The sequence below is a fragment of the Cannabis sativa genome, chromosome 7 (assembly GCF_029168945.1).
Source record: "Cannabis sativa cultivar Pink pepper isolate KNU-18-1 chromosome 7, ASM2916894v1, whole genome shotgun sequence".
Classification (NCBI taxonomy): domain Eukaryota; kingdom Viridiplantae; phylum Streptophyta; class Magnoliopsida; order Rosales; family Cannabaceae; genus Cannabis; species Cannabis sativa.
The window spans coordinates 16,350,557-16,362,536 of NC_083607.1; positions in this window are offsets into that span (position 1 = coordinate 16,350,557).

Consider the following 11,980-nt stretch of genomic DNA (forward strand, 5'->3'; position numbering starts at 1 on the left):
GGGTTTGGAACCCAGATGCCGCGGCATGCCTAAGCGGCATGCTCTAAGCATGTTGCGGCCCGCCTCTGCTGATGGAACCTGGGGGTTCGTCCCAGGTGTCGCGGAATGACTTGGGCATGCTGCGGCCCGCCTGTGAGTTTTTGGGCAGTTTTGAGTTTGAACTTTGAAAATTCTTAACTTTTGTTTTGGAACTCCGATTTGGGAGTTCTTTATATCGTTCGGAATCTCGCTCCGAGCTCTGTATGATTATCTGAATTTTAAATGCCATGATTGAATTTTAATAGTATGGAATTAGGGGTTAACCCTAGTTATGAAAATCCCAGATTTGTGTTACTAGGATTACCGACACATAATCAGGAGCACCTGGGGATTCAGAATCTCTGCCAGTTGCTGGACAACAGGTAAGACAGTGATTAGCACGTAGAGTATGCGAAGTCGCGCTTATATTGAAAATGATCTGTATGATTGTTTAGTGACCAGGATTACGGTTATTACCCTAATATGAGCGGTTGATGGCCTAGGGTTATTACCCTAGTGATATACGTGTATAAATGCCATGCCATGTTAAACGTAATGAGATTTAGGGATTATGCAGTCAAGGCATAATCAGGTTGGACTCAGTAACTATAAACGAGATTAACCATTCTAAGGCCTTATTGTATTTAGACGTCTGAGAGCAACACGTAGGTCTACGCCACGTAGATATAAATAGATGTGTGAGCGCAACACATAAGTCTACGCCATGTAGACATAAATGGGCATGTGAGTGTAACATGTAGGTCTGTGACACACAGACATATAATGAGCGTATTAATATTGTTATGTTATATACTGTCTTGTTCGGCTTGCCTCACGGGTGCTCTACTGTGCAGGAAAGGGTAAGGCTTATGCTGATCAGCCATGAGTATAGGAGCTGGGGGAAGAATGTACATGTCCGAGCCATATCACACCAAGCAGGTAAAGGGTCTACCAGCGATGTATTTTGAAACTCTATTTTGCTGCTTAGGCTGGCTGGAAGAAAAGGACTTGTAATAAAGTTTGTAAATATTTTTGGGATCCCAAATGTTATAAAGTTTAAATTATTACAAGTTTTATTTTCATTCCGTTTATTACAAAAGTTTAAATTCTGCGCTATTTTGATTAGTAATCCCGTTTAGGGGATTAGGATTTCATAAATATTTTGGGTAGCGTGCCTAATTATTTAGGGCATTAAAAATTTGGTATCAGAGCGCCAAGGTTTTTAAACTTCCTGTAGACCGGCCAAACATGTACATTGATTGTCAGAGATAAGCTCGACTCATGGTGCAGTAAGTATTGAGAGTAAATACTTTACTGTTTGTGTGATCATCTGTTTACCGCTTTTCATTTTAGGTAGTATGTAAGCATCTAGAATATATATGTGTTATGTGATGCCATGCTTTAAATGCTATTTGATTAAGCGAATATTTATATGAGGTAAATAGTTGAGTTACGGTTTAAGGCATTAAGTGCGTAAGTGTGGTATTGGTGCTTAACTCGTTGGGGTTGTTGATTACAAGGGTACTAGTAATGGACCCTTCACAATCATCTAGACCACAGGGCGAGCAAGTAGAGCTCGGGGCTGCTTGAACCGATCCACCAGCAGCGCCTCCAGCTTCGCAGAATCCGGGGGATAATGCGGGGGCTGGTAATGCTAATCCTCCTGCTGACTGGCAGCAGATGTTTCGAGAATTGCGAAGTGTCATACTTCATCAAGAAGAAGAGTTGCAACGTTTAAGGCAACCGGATGCCCCAGTTGATCAAGGGTTTCAACTAGCACTTGTGCTAGTGGTGGGTAACCAGGGATTTATTATGCCGCACCGAGACTCTGTGTTCGAGCAGCTTGTGAAGCAGCAACCTCTAACTTTTTGGGAGGTATTGATATTATTAAGGCTGACCAGTGGATGAGCACTGTTACCCGTATCCTCGACAAATGGGGGTGATGGGAACTGAGAGGGTGAATTGTGCGACCTTCATGTTTCAAGACCATGCCCACATTTGGTGGGACATAGTGGCTCAGAGTGGGGATGTCACTGTAATGACATGGGAAGAATTCAAGAAACTTTTTGAAGAAAAGTTTTATAATGTTGCTGTGAGGACTTCACATTAGAAAGATTTTGTGAAGCTGACTAAGGGAAAGATGTCTGTGGCCGAGTATACTCTGGAATTTGATCGGTTATCTAAATTTGCTGATGATCTGTTGTCCACAGATTTCACTAGGAAACAGAAGTACGTTCGAGGAATGAATGCTACAATAAGTCAGGACTTGAAAATTACCATATCACATGACACTCTGTATAAGAGAGTGGTAGACTTGGCCTTAATTGCTGAGGAGGCCGAGCAGCAAGTAATTAAAGAGCAGGTTGTAAGGGATGCCGTCATGGTATCAAATCAATCTGCTAGTGGTAATATCAGTAAGGGGACCGACAGTGGCAACCCTGAGCACAAACGGAAGGCTGAGGCTTCCGGAGCATCAGGGGGAAATAGAAAGTTTCGGAGAAACAGTGGCAGCTATCAAGGTCGCGGGTCCTCAATCCCATCATATACCAAGTGTCCTAAATGCAAGAAGCACCATTCTGGTGAATGTTGAGCTAAAGCATGCTTTAAGTGTGGTGTAGTGGGCCACTTTATCAAGGATTGTCCTCAGGCTAAGAAAGAGGAGCCTAAGAAGAACACTGCTCAGAACCCGGGGCGACTTTTCAACATGACTCAGGCTAACGCTGATGCTAGTCCGTCAATTGTGACAGGTTAGTTGTCTATTAGTGGCTGTTCGTATATTGTATTGTTTGATTCGGGAGCCACACACTCTTATGTGTTGAGTAGAGTGGTTGAAAGTTTTCACAAGCCATGATATATTTATGCTTCGGGGTTTGGAACCCTGTTACTGTTGGAATTATTTTACCAGGATCTTAGATCTACTCACAAGTATGTTTATTAACATCCTAAATAAGAACTTTCTAAAACAATAAATTAAACACATATAAAGTTTAAGAAACCTTACATTGGGTACAGCGGAATATAATGACTCCTTCCGTTCAGATATCTAGCCCTTGATTCCATTCTGTAGCAGAGCATTATCAATATCTGAACCTGGATCTCTTTCTCTAATTCTTTAGTGCTGAAACTCCTTCTTGCTGAATGTCTTTCTTCACGATCTTCCTCACTATGATTGAGGTATCACTTGCTGTGTGTGGGCACTACTCTAACACTAAGAATTTCGAAATCTCAATGAGGAAGAGAAAGATGGAGTGGTCGGCCAAAGATAGGGAGAGAGAGAGAGGCTCAGTTTTTCTGAATGAAAAAGTAGAAAATTTAAGTGTTAATTTCCTGAAGCGTTCACTATCTATTTATAGCATTCCACTAGGGTTAGGTTTGAATTATTTGGCATTACAATAATGAAAATATCAGAGGGAAAACCATACAAAAGTGGCCGGCCATGCATAGTGGATTTGGGCCTCACTTTTTGCAATTTTGCAGTTTTATCTTTTCTGCATCTGATTTTCTCAAAAAAAGCCAATTTTCAAATTCAACCATTTAAATGCCAATTCTCACTATTTAATAACTATAAATAATTATTAAATAATATTGTCATTTATCATATTTATTAATTGAACCATACAAAGTATCATAATTAACAAATATGCCCCTAAAACTCTTTCTTTACAATTTCGCCCTTACTTAGTGAAAAATTCACAAATAGACATAGTCTAATTTGAGAATTATAATTGATTAATCAAAATCAATTGTATGAGTCTTACAAGCAATATTATCTCAACTAGTGGGGGGACCATGGGTCTATATAACCGAGCTTCCAATAAGTAGATCAAGAATTTAGCACTAAAATTCACTAACTTATTAATTCTTCGTTGAATCCACGCATAGAACTTAGAATTGCACTCTCAGTATATAGAATGCTCTATATGTTCGACCATATAGACACATCATTAGTTATCCATTGTTATAATCCTAATTTGATCAATGATCCTCTATATGAATGATCTACACTGTAAAGGGATTAAATTACCGTTACACCCTACAATGTATTTATTCCTTAAAACACTTGACCCCGTATAAATGATATTTCAGCTTATGTGAAATGAGTACTACACCATTTATGTTCGTTTGATCAAGCTCGAAGGAGATCATCCTTTGCTTACTATTCGCCAGATAGAAGCTATAGATTCCATGTTTATGATAGCGCTCCCACTCAATTGCACTACCGTGTTCCCAAAATGTACGTATCACCCTGACTTAAAAGTAGGCTTAACTAACAAATCAAAGAACATGAATAGCCTTTCAAGATTGAGCCTAATCATAACAGGATTAAGAACATTTGATCTAGGATCAACTTGGCGATATTGACTTGAATAGATTTTACGGTAAGTTTAATTAAATCTAAGTCAAAGTTCAATATCGGTCCCTTCCGATGCATACTCCATGCATCCAACCTGAGCTTTACTTTAACCAATGCTCTGGAAAGAACATAGCACTTCTCCAAATGCAAGTAAACTCTGTTGTAGATTATCATATCAGTAAAACCCTATGTCTGATAAATCTAGGAAACTATATTCACATAGTCATGTTTACTTTCCAATGTGTTGACGGCACAATAAACAGAATCAAGTATGTGAAAAGGGTTTCAGATGAATTTATACATGATGTACATATATTCATGAAATAAATCATGTGAACCATGCAACATTAAATGTTATTTCTGATCTATATTAATAAGTAAATCTGATTATATTGAAATGAGTTTTATTTAGGGCATAAAACCCAACAAACTCCCACTTGCACTAATATAAAATAAAAAGTGCGTTTCAAATAATCTCAACACCTCGATATACAAATCAAGTGTAGTAGTAGTAAACTCCTCCTAATAGGATCTGAAAGATTGAATTAACCACAACCTTTCCTCCACTATTACTCTTCCTTAATCACAAAATCATTGATAATGTGAAGTTCCTCTCTATATGTCTACTCTCTTGGGATACTGGATTCTATATCTTTGGCAACTACTTTTGGTTAATCAGGAAATTAACACTAGTAGTTTAAGGCAATTTGGAATGATGCCAAAGATGTATAGAACTTTCCTTAGACTGAATAAGTACATTTCCTGCAACTTTAACATTCAGTCCCTCTCTGGTAGACCTAGAGACTTCAGATAGGTTTTAACACTTCTCCAAAATCACTATTCCACCCCCAGAGTAACCACCATCTTATCAGAAAGATTTACTAGCACAAAGGCAAATTTCGAAATCTGATATGGTGTAGTCTAGGAGTTTTAAACACACCCTTATAGACTAACATATAGTTCCTCTTCTTAATCTTAGGATTTACTTGATTGTCTTCTAATGTTCTTTTCCTGAATTAATCTGATACCTACTCATTACTCCCACTCAACAGCAGGTGTCTGGTCTAAGGCATGCAAAAGCATATCTAAGACCTCTCACTGTTGATTTAAGAAATTCTTTCATGGCTTTATCTTTTCTGGAATAGTTGAGACTTTTCCTTAGATAAATAAAATCTATACCTAAGAAGTTGTGAAGCTTCTGTAGATTGCCATTACAAAGAAAATGCTTCAGCATCTTACTAAAATAAGTTGCTTGCATTAGAGTAAGTAATTACCAGGTATACCACAAGCCATAGGTTTAGATAAACTCAAACCTATAATACTAGGAACAGGAAGTTTTGTTAAGTCCATTGAATGGACTTATAAACGAAAATTTCCTTTTATGTCCTTGTAATAGAAAACTTTAGGTTACTCCATGTGAATGGATTAAACCATAGTTCTATTGGCTTTCTTCTTAGTTTCTTATCTTGACAATCCATTACTTGTTTAAACTCACAATGGATTTTAATCACTAGTGTCTCCCAAGTCATAAGAAGGTGAGTTCCTAAAAACTCTCCCACTACGACAAGGTACCGTGAATTATGTCTAAGAAAATGGTATTAACCTCTTAGGTTGTGACAAGACAACAGAGGCAGTGGGATCATCATATGTTATATAAGATGATAGAACACTTTTGGAATCAAGAAAAAATATCTCCTTTATTTGCTACTTGTTTTCAGACTTCGTCATTATCTTAGAAAAGTAGTATTTGTTTGAACAAACACTTTCTTATCTATTGACAATGGGATGGTCCACCCCTAATCACTTAGAATAGCTAAGAAACCATGGTTAACAGTTCTAGCTTTTCTTAAGATTTTGATTAGGTCATCCATGAATCTAGTAATGATTTACATTAAGTATACAACCATTACATCATTCTGAAATTGTATTACCATATAAGGAATTAGGCAACGACTAGTAACTAATCATCAACATGAAACTCGAAATTTCTGGGGAGGTAAGTTTGGATATAATTCAAAAATCAATTTAATGATCTTTGAACTGCATATCTACTAACTATTTCTCCACCCCTATCAGTTCGCAAGATCTTTAACCACTTACCTTAATGGTTTTAACCATTGCTAGAAATTAATGAAATTTTTCAAATATTTCAAATTTCCTTGCATAAGGTATAATCTAGAGTTATCGTTTTAAGAATACAACGAAAAACTCATATCCACCCCTGAATGTACATCCATCTGCGAATGAGATGAACTACATTCAGTGGATATAGGCATATTAACTCTTTGCAGAGATTGATCTTGTCAAATCCACTATGAACAAGATACAAATGCCATAGATTAAAAAAAATGTGGTAGTGTCTTTTGATGACTTAGGTTTATAAAAGAATTCTTAGAAGAGTGCAAGTGGATCCTGGTCACAGAATACCTAACTCATATTCCATACAGTTTGAATCCATTAATATAAGATGGATATTAAACACTTGAGAAAGTGTAACTGTATTGTATCTGGAATTAGAAATATAAGAAAATTTCTATTTGGATTCTAAAATTAAAGTCAAAGACTTAAATTCAACCAAATATAATGAGTAATTCTTTCTTGGACCACCACTACTATTTAAACTCTAAGTCAGATTTGCCCATACAAGTAGGAGATTTCTAAGATTGAGGATTTATATCAATTGGGAATAGAATTTCGGGATTATAATCATATGCGTCATATAAAATGACATGAAATGATTTATAGACCATTCATCCAATGATATGTTTTTAAAGCTAATTCGAAATGAATAAGCTAAGAGGAATTAGGATAATTTCGTTTAAAATAAGAATCCAACGATGCTTCGATTAGCAAAAGTCAAAGTAATCTTATTTATACAATCTTCTTGTTTCATATCGTAAAAATACTAGTCTAAGGTGTCATCAATTGATGAACAGCTAGATGTCGCATATACAATATTTATCTTTCGAGATCTAACACTATTATGTATGTCTAATGGTGAAAATCCACTAGGGATTTATCTCATTAGATAAACAAGCCAAGTTAGACCAACAATGAAGATTCAAAATTAAACTACAACTTAATAACAGAAAATAACATGGTTCAATATAAATTCATACACAATTCAGAAATTATAAGCATATAGCAAGTAGGAATGACAAGTGAAAATACTAAAACTTACAATCCTAAATAATTTCCAAGGTTTTTCAACAAACTGATACAGTGTCCTGTTTAGGCGAGAGTCAAAGCATCATCCATTGAATAGAGTTGTCAGCTCATCTAAAATGATAAACATTCTAGCAACCTTTTATTTGATCAAGATTGGAATTCAGCGTTGTCCCGTTTAGGCGAGAGTCAAGGCAATTCTATCTTATGAGCTTCAACCATTGTTTCGCAATTTGCAAGTCAAGTATGGTCGCCACCATTAGGGTGATCCATACAATATAAAACACTTACAAACTACTTATCATTCGAGATTAAACGGTGCGAAATTGCTAATGAACGTTCCTCCATTAGGGAGGATTACTCACTAAAACAAACGCGGTGTAAAACCCACAATGGAGATCGAATGTCTTAATAATAAAGCTCATTATTTAAAGAGAGTTGTATTTTCTTTGATTCTCTTTATTTATTCTATTTATTTTAAATATATATTTATTTAATTAAAATTTCCAATTTAGAATGAAAAATTCTAAATATAAATTTTAATTTAATATTTATAAATTTTACTTAGATGGTTATGAAAATAACAGTTGTTGGAATTATTTTACCAGGATCTTAGATCTACTCACAAGTATGTTTATTAACATCCTAAATAAGAACTTTCTAAAACGATAAATTAAACACATATAAAGTTTAAGAAACCTTACATTGGGTGCAGCGGAATATAATGAATCCTTCCGTTCAGATATCTAGCCCTTGATTCCTTTCTGTAGCAGAGCATTATCAATATCTGAACCTGGATCTCTTTCTCTGAATCTTTGATGCTGAAACTCCTTGTTGCTGAAAGTCTTTCTTCACGATCTTCCTCACTATGATTGAGGTATCACTTGCTGTGTGTGGGCACTACTCATACACTAAGGATTTCGAAATTCAAGAGGGAAGAGAAAGAAGAAGTGGCAGCTAAAGACAGGGAGAGAGAAAGGCTCAGGTTTTTCTCTGAAGAAAAAAATAGAAAATTTAAGTGTAATTTTCCTGAAGCCTTCACTATCTATTTATAGCATTCCACTAGGGTTAGGTTTGAATTATTTGGCATTAAAATAATGAAAATATCAGAGGGAAAACCCTACAAAAGTGGCCGGCCATGCAAGGTTGATTTAGGCCTCACTTTTTGCAATTTTGCAGTTTTATCTTTTCTGCATCTGATTTTCTCAAAAATGCCAATTTTCTAATTCAACCATTTAAATGCCAATTCTACTATTTAATAACTATAAATAATTATTAAATAATATTGTCATTTATCATATTTATTAATTGAACCATACAAAGTATCATAATTAATAAATATGCTCCTAAAACTCTTTCTTTACAATTTCGCCCTTACTTAGTGAAAAATTCACAAATAGACATAGTCTAATTTGAGAATTATAATTGATTAATCAAAATCAATTATATGAGTCTTACAAGCAATATTATCTCAACTAGTGGGGGGACCGTGGGTCTATATAACCGAGCTTCCAATAAGTAGATCAAGAATTTAGCACTAAAATTCACTAACTTATTAATTCTTCGTGGAATCCACGCATAGAACTTAGAATTGCACTCTCAGTATATAAAATGCTCTATATGTTCCACCATATAGACACATCATTAGTTGTCCATTGTTATAATCCTAATTTGATCAATGATCCTCTATATGAAAGATCTACACTGTAAAGGGATTAAATTACCGTTACACCCTACAATGTATTTATTCCTTAAAACACTTGACCCCGTATAAATGATATTTCAGCTTATGTGAAATGAGTACTCCACCATTTATGTTCGTTTGGTCAAGCTCGAAGGAGATCATCCTTTGCTTACTATTCGCCAGATAGAAGCTATAGATTCCATGTTTATGATAGCGCTCCCACTCAATTGCACTACCGTGTTCCCAAAATGTACGTATCACCCTGACCTAAAAGTAGGCTTAACTAACAAATCAAAGAACACGAATAGCCTTTCAAGATTGATCCTAATCATAACAGGATTAAGAACATTTGATCTAGGATCAACTTGGCGATATTGACTTGAATAGATTTTACGGTAAGTTTAATTAAATCTAAGTCAAAGTTCAATATCGGTCCCTTCCGATGCATACTCCATGCATCCAACCTGAGCTTTACTTTAACCAATGCTCTGGAAAGAACATAGCACTTCTCCAAATGCAAGTAAACTCTGTTGTAGATTATCATATCAGTAAAACCCTATGTCTGATAAATCTAGGAAACTTTATTCACATAGTCATGTTTACTTTCCAATGTGTTGACGGCACAATAAACAGGATCAAGTATGTGAAAAGGGTTTCAGATGAATTTATACATGATGTACATATATTCATGAAATAAATCATGTGAACCATGCAACATTAAATGTTATTTCTGATCTATATTAATAAGTAAATCTGATTATATTGAAATGAGTTTTATTTAGGGCATAAAACCCAACAGTTACCCTCAGGAGACCTTATTGTATACACTAGGTGGATTAAGTCTTTGTCTTTCTGGATTAACGGTTGTGAGTTGACCGCCAATCTAATTGAGTTACAACTGTCTGACTTTGATATAATCCTGGGAATGGATTTCCTGTCTAAATATGGAGCGACGATCGACTGTAAATGGAAGATGGTGGTATTTGAGCCCGATAGTGCTAACCCAGCGGTGTTCGTGGGTAAGTTTAAGGGGGCACGCATACCAAGAATAACATTGTTGAAAGCTAAGGACCTGATGGGTAGAGGTTGTCTGGGGTTCATAGTCACTGTAGTGGATACCAACCAACCCGTGACATCGGGGCTTGAGAATACAAGATTGGTATGCGAGTTCCTCGATGTCTTTCTAGAAGACTTGCTGGGATGGCCACCTACCCGAGAAATTGAATCTATTATTGAATTTGTTCCGGGAGTTGACCCAGTATCTAAGGCACCATACCAAATGGCTCCAGCTGAATTAAAAGAATTGAAGATACAATTGCAAGAGTTACTGAATCTGGGATTCATCAGACCGAGTTACTCACCTTGGGGTGCTCCGGTATTGTTTGTGAAAAAGAAAGACGGAACCTTGCGAATGTGTATTGATTAGCGGGAGTTGAACAAGATTACCATTAAGAACAAATATCCTTTACCTGGAATTGATGATCTGTTTGATCAACTGAAGGGGAAGACGGTCTTCTCCAAGATCGATCTTCGCTCAGGCTATCCTCATCTGAGAATTCGAGAGGAAGATATCCCAAAAACTGCGTTCCGTACTCGGTATGGACACTATGAATTTCTTGTGATGTCTTTTAGACTCACTAATGCCCCGGCAACATTCATGGATCTAATGAATCGGGTGTTCGAGGACTACTTGGATAGGTCCATCATTGTATTTATTGACGACATTTTGGTGTATTCCGAGTCAGAAGAAGAGCATGAGTTGCATCTCAGAGCGGTTTTACAACGGTTACGAGATCATAAGCTCTATGCTAAATTTAAAAGTGTGAATTTTGTTTATCTTGTGTCTCATTTCTGGGACACATAGTGGATAAAGATGGGATCATGGTGGATTCGGCCAAAATTGAAGTTGTTCGGGATTGGCCAACACCAAAATCAGCTATTGAAGTTAGAAGTTTTCTCGGTTTAGCTGGATACTACCGTCAATTCGTTGAGGGTTTTTCAAAGATAGTTGTACCCTAAACGGAGCTGACTCAAAAGAACAAGAAGTTTGTTTGGACTGATCGGTGTGAAAAAAGTTTTCTGAAGTTAAAGCAGCGCTTGATTACCGCTCCAGTACTAACTCTTCCTTCAGATAAGGAAAAGTTTGTAGCATATTGTGATGCCTCAAGACAGGGTCTCGGCTATGTGGTTATGCAAGCTGGAAAGGTAATAGCCTATGCTTCTCAGCAGTTAAAGGACTACGAGCAAAGGTACCCTACTCACGATTTAGAACTCGCGGCAGTGGTTTTTGGGCTAAAGATTTGGCGGCATTACCTATATGGGGAGAAATGTGAGATATACACCGATCACAAGAGTCTGAAATACTTCTTTACCCAGAAGGACTTGAATATGAGACAGAGACGTTGGCTAGATTTGGTGAAGGATTATGACTATGAGATCCTTTATCACCCTGGTAAGGCCAATGTGGTTGCTGATGCTTTGAGTAGAAAAGGTCAGAGTCAGTTGAGCACTGTGAAGCAAATCTCCCAACAGCTAGCAAATGAGATGACTCAAGCTAAGATTGAGTTGGTTGTGCGGCAATTGGCTAATATTACTCTGCAATCCACTCTTTTAGAGCGAATTAAAGAAACACAAAAGCAAGATTCATAACTGGTAAAAACCCGAGCTAGGGTTTCGGCTGGGAAGGCTAGTGATTTCTCAGTGGATGAAACAGGAATGTTGAGATTCAAGAATCGCGTGTGTGCGCCCATGGATTAGGA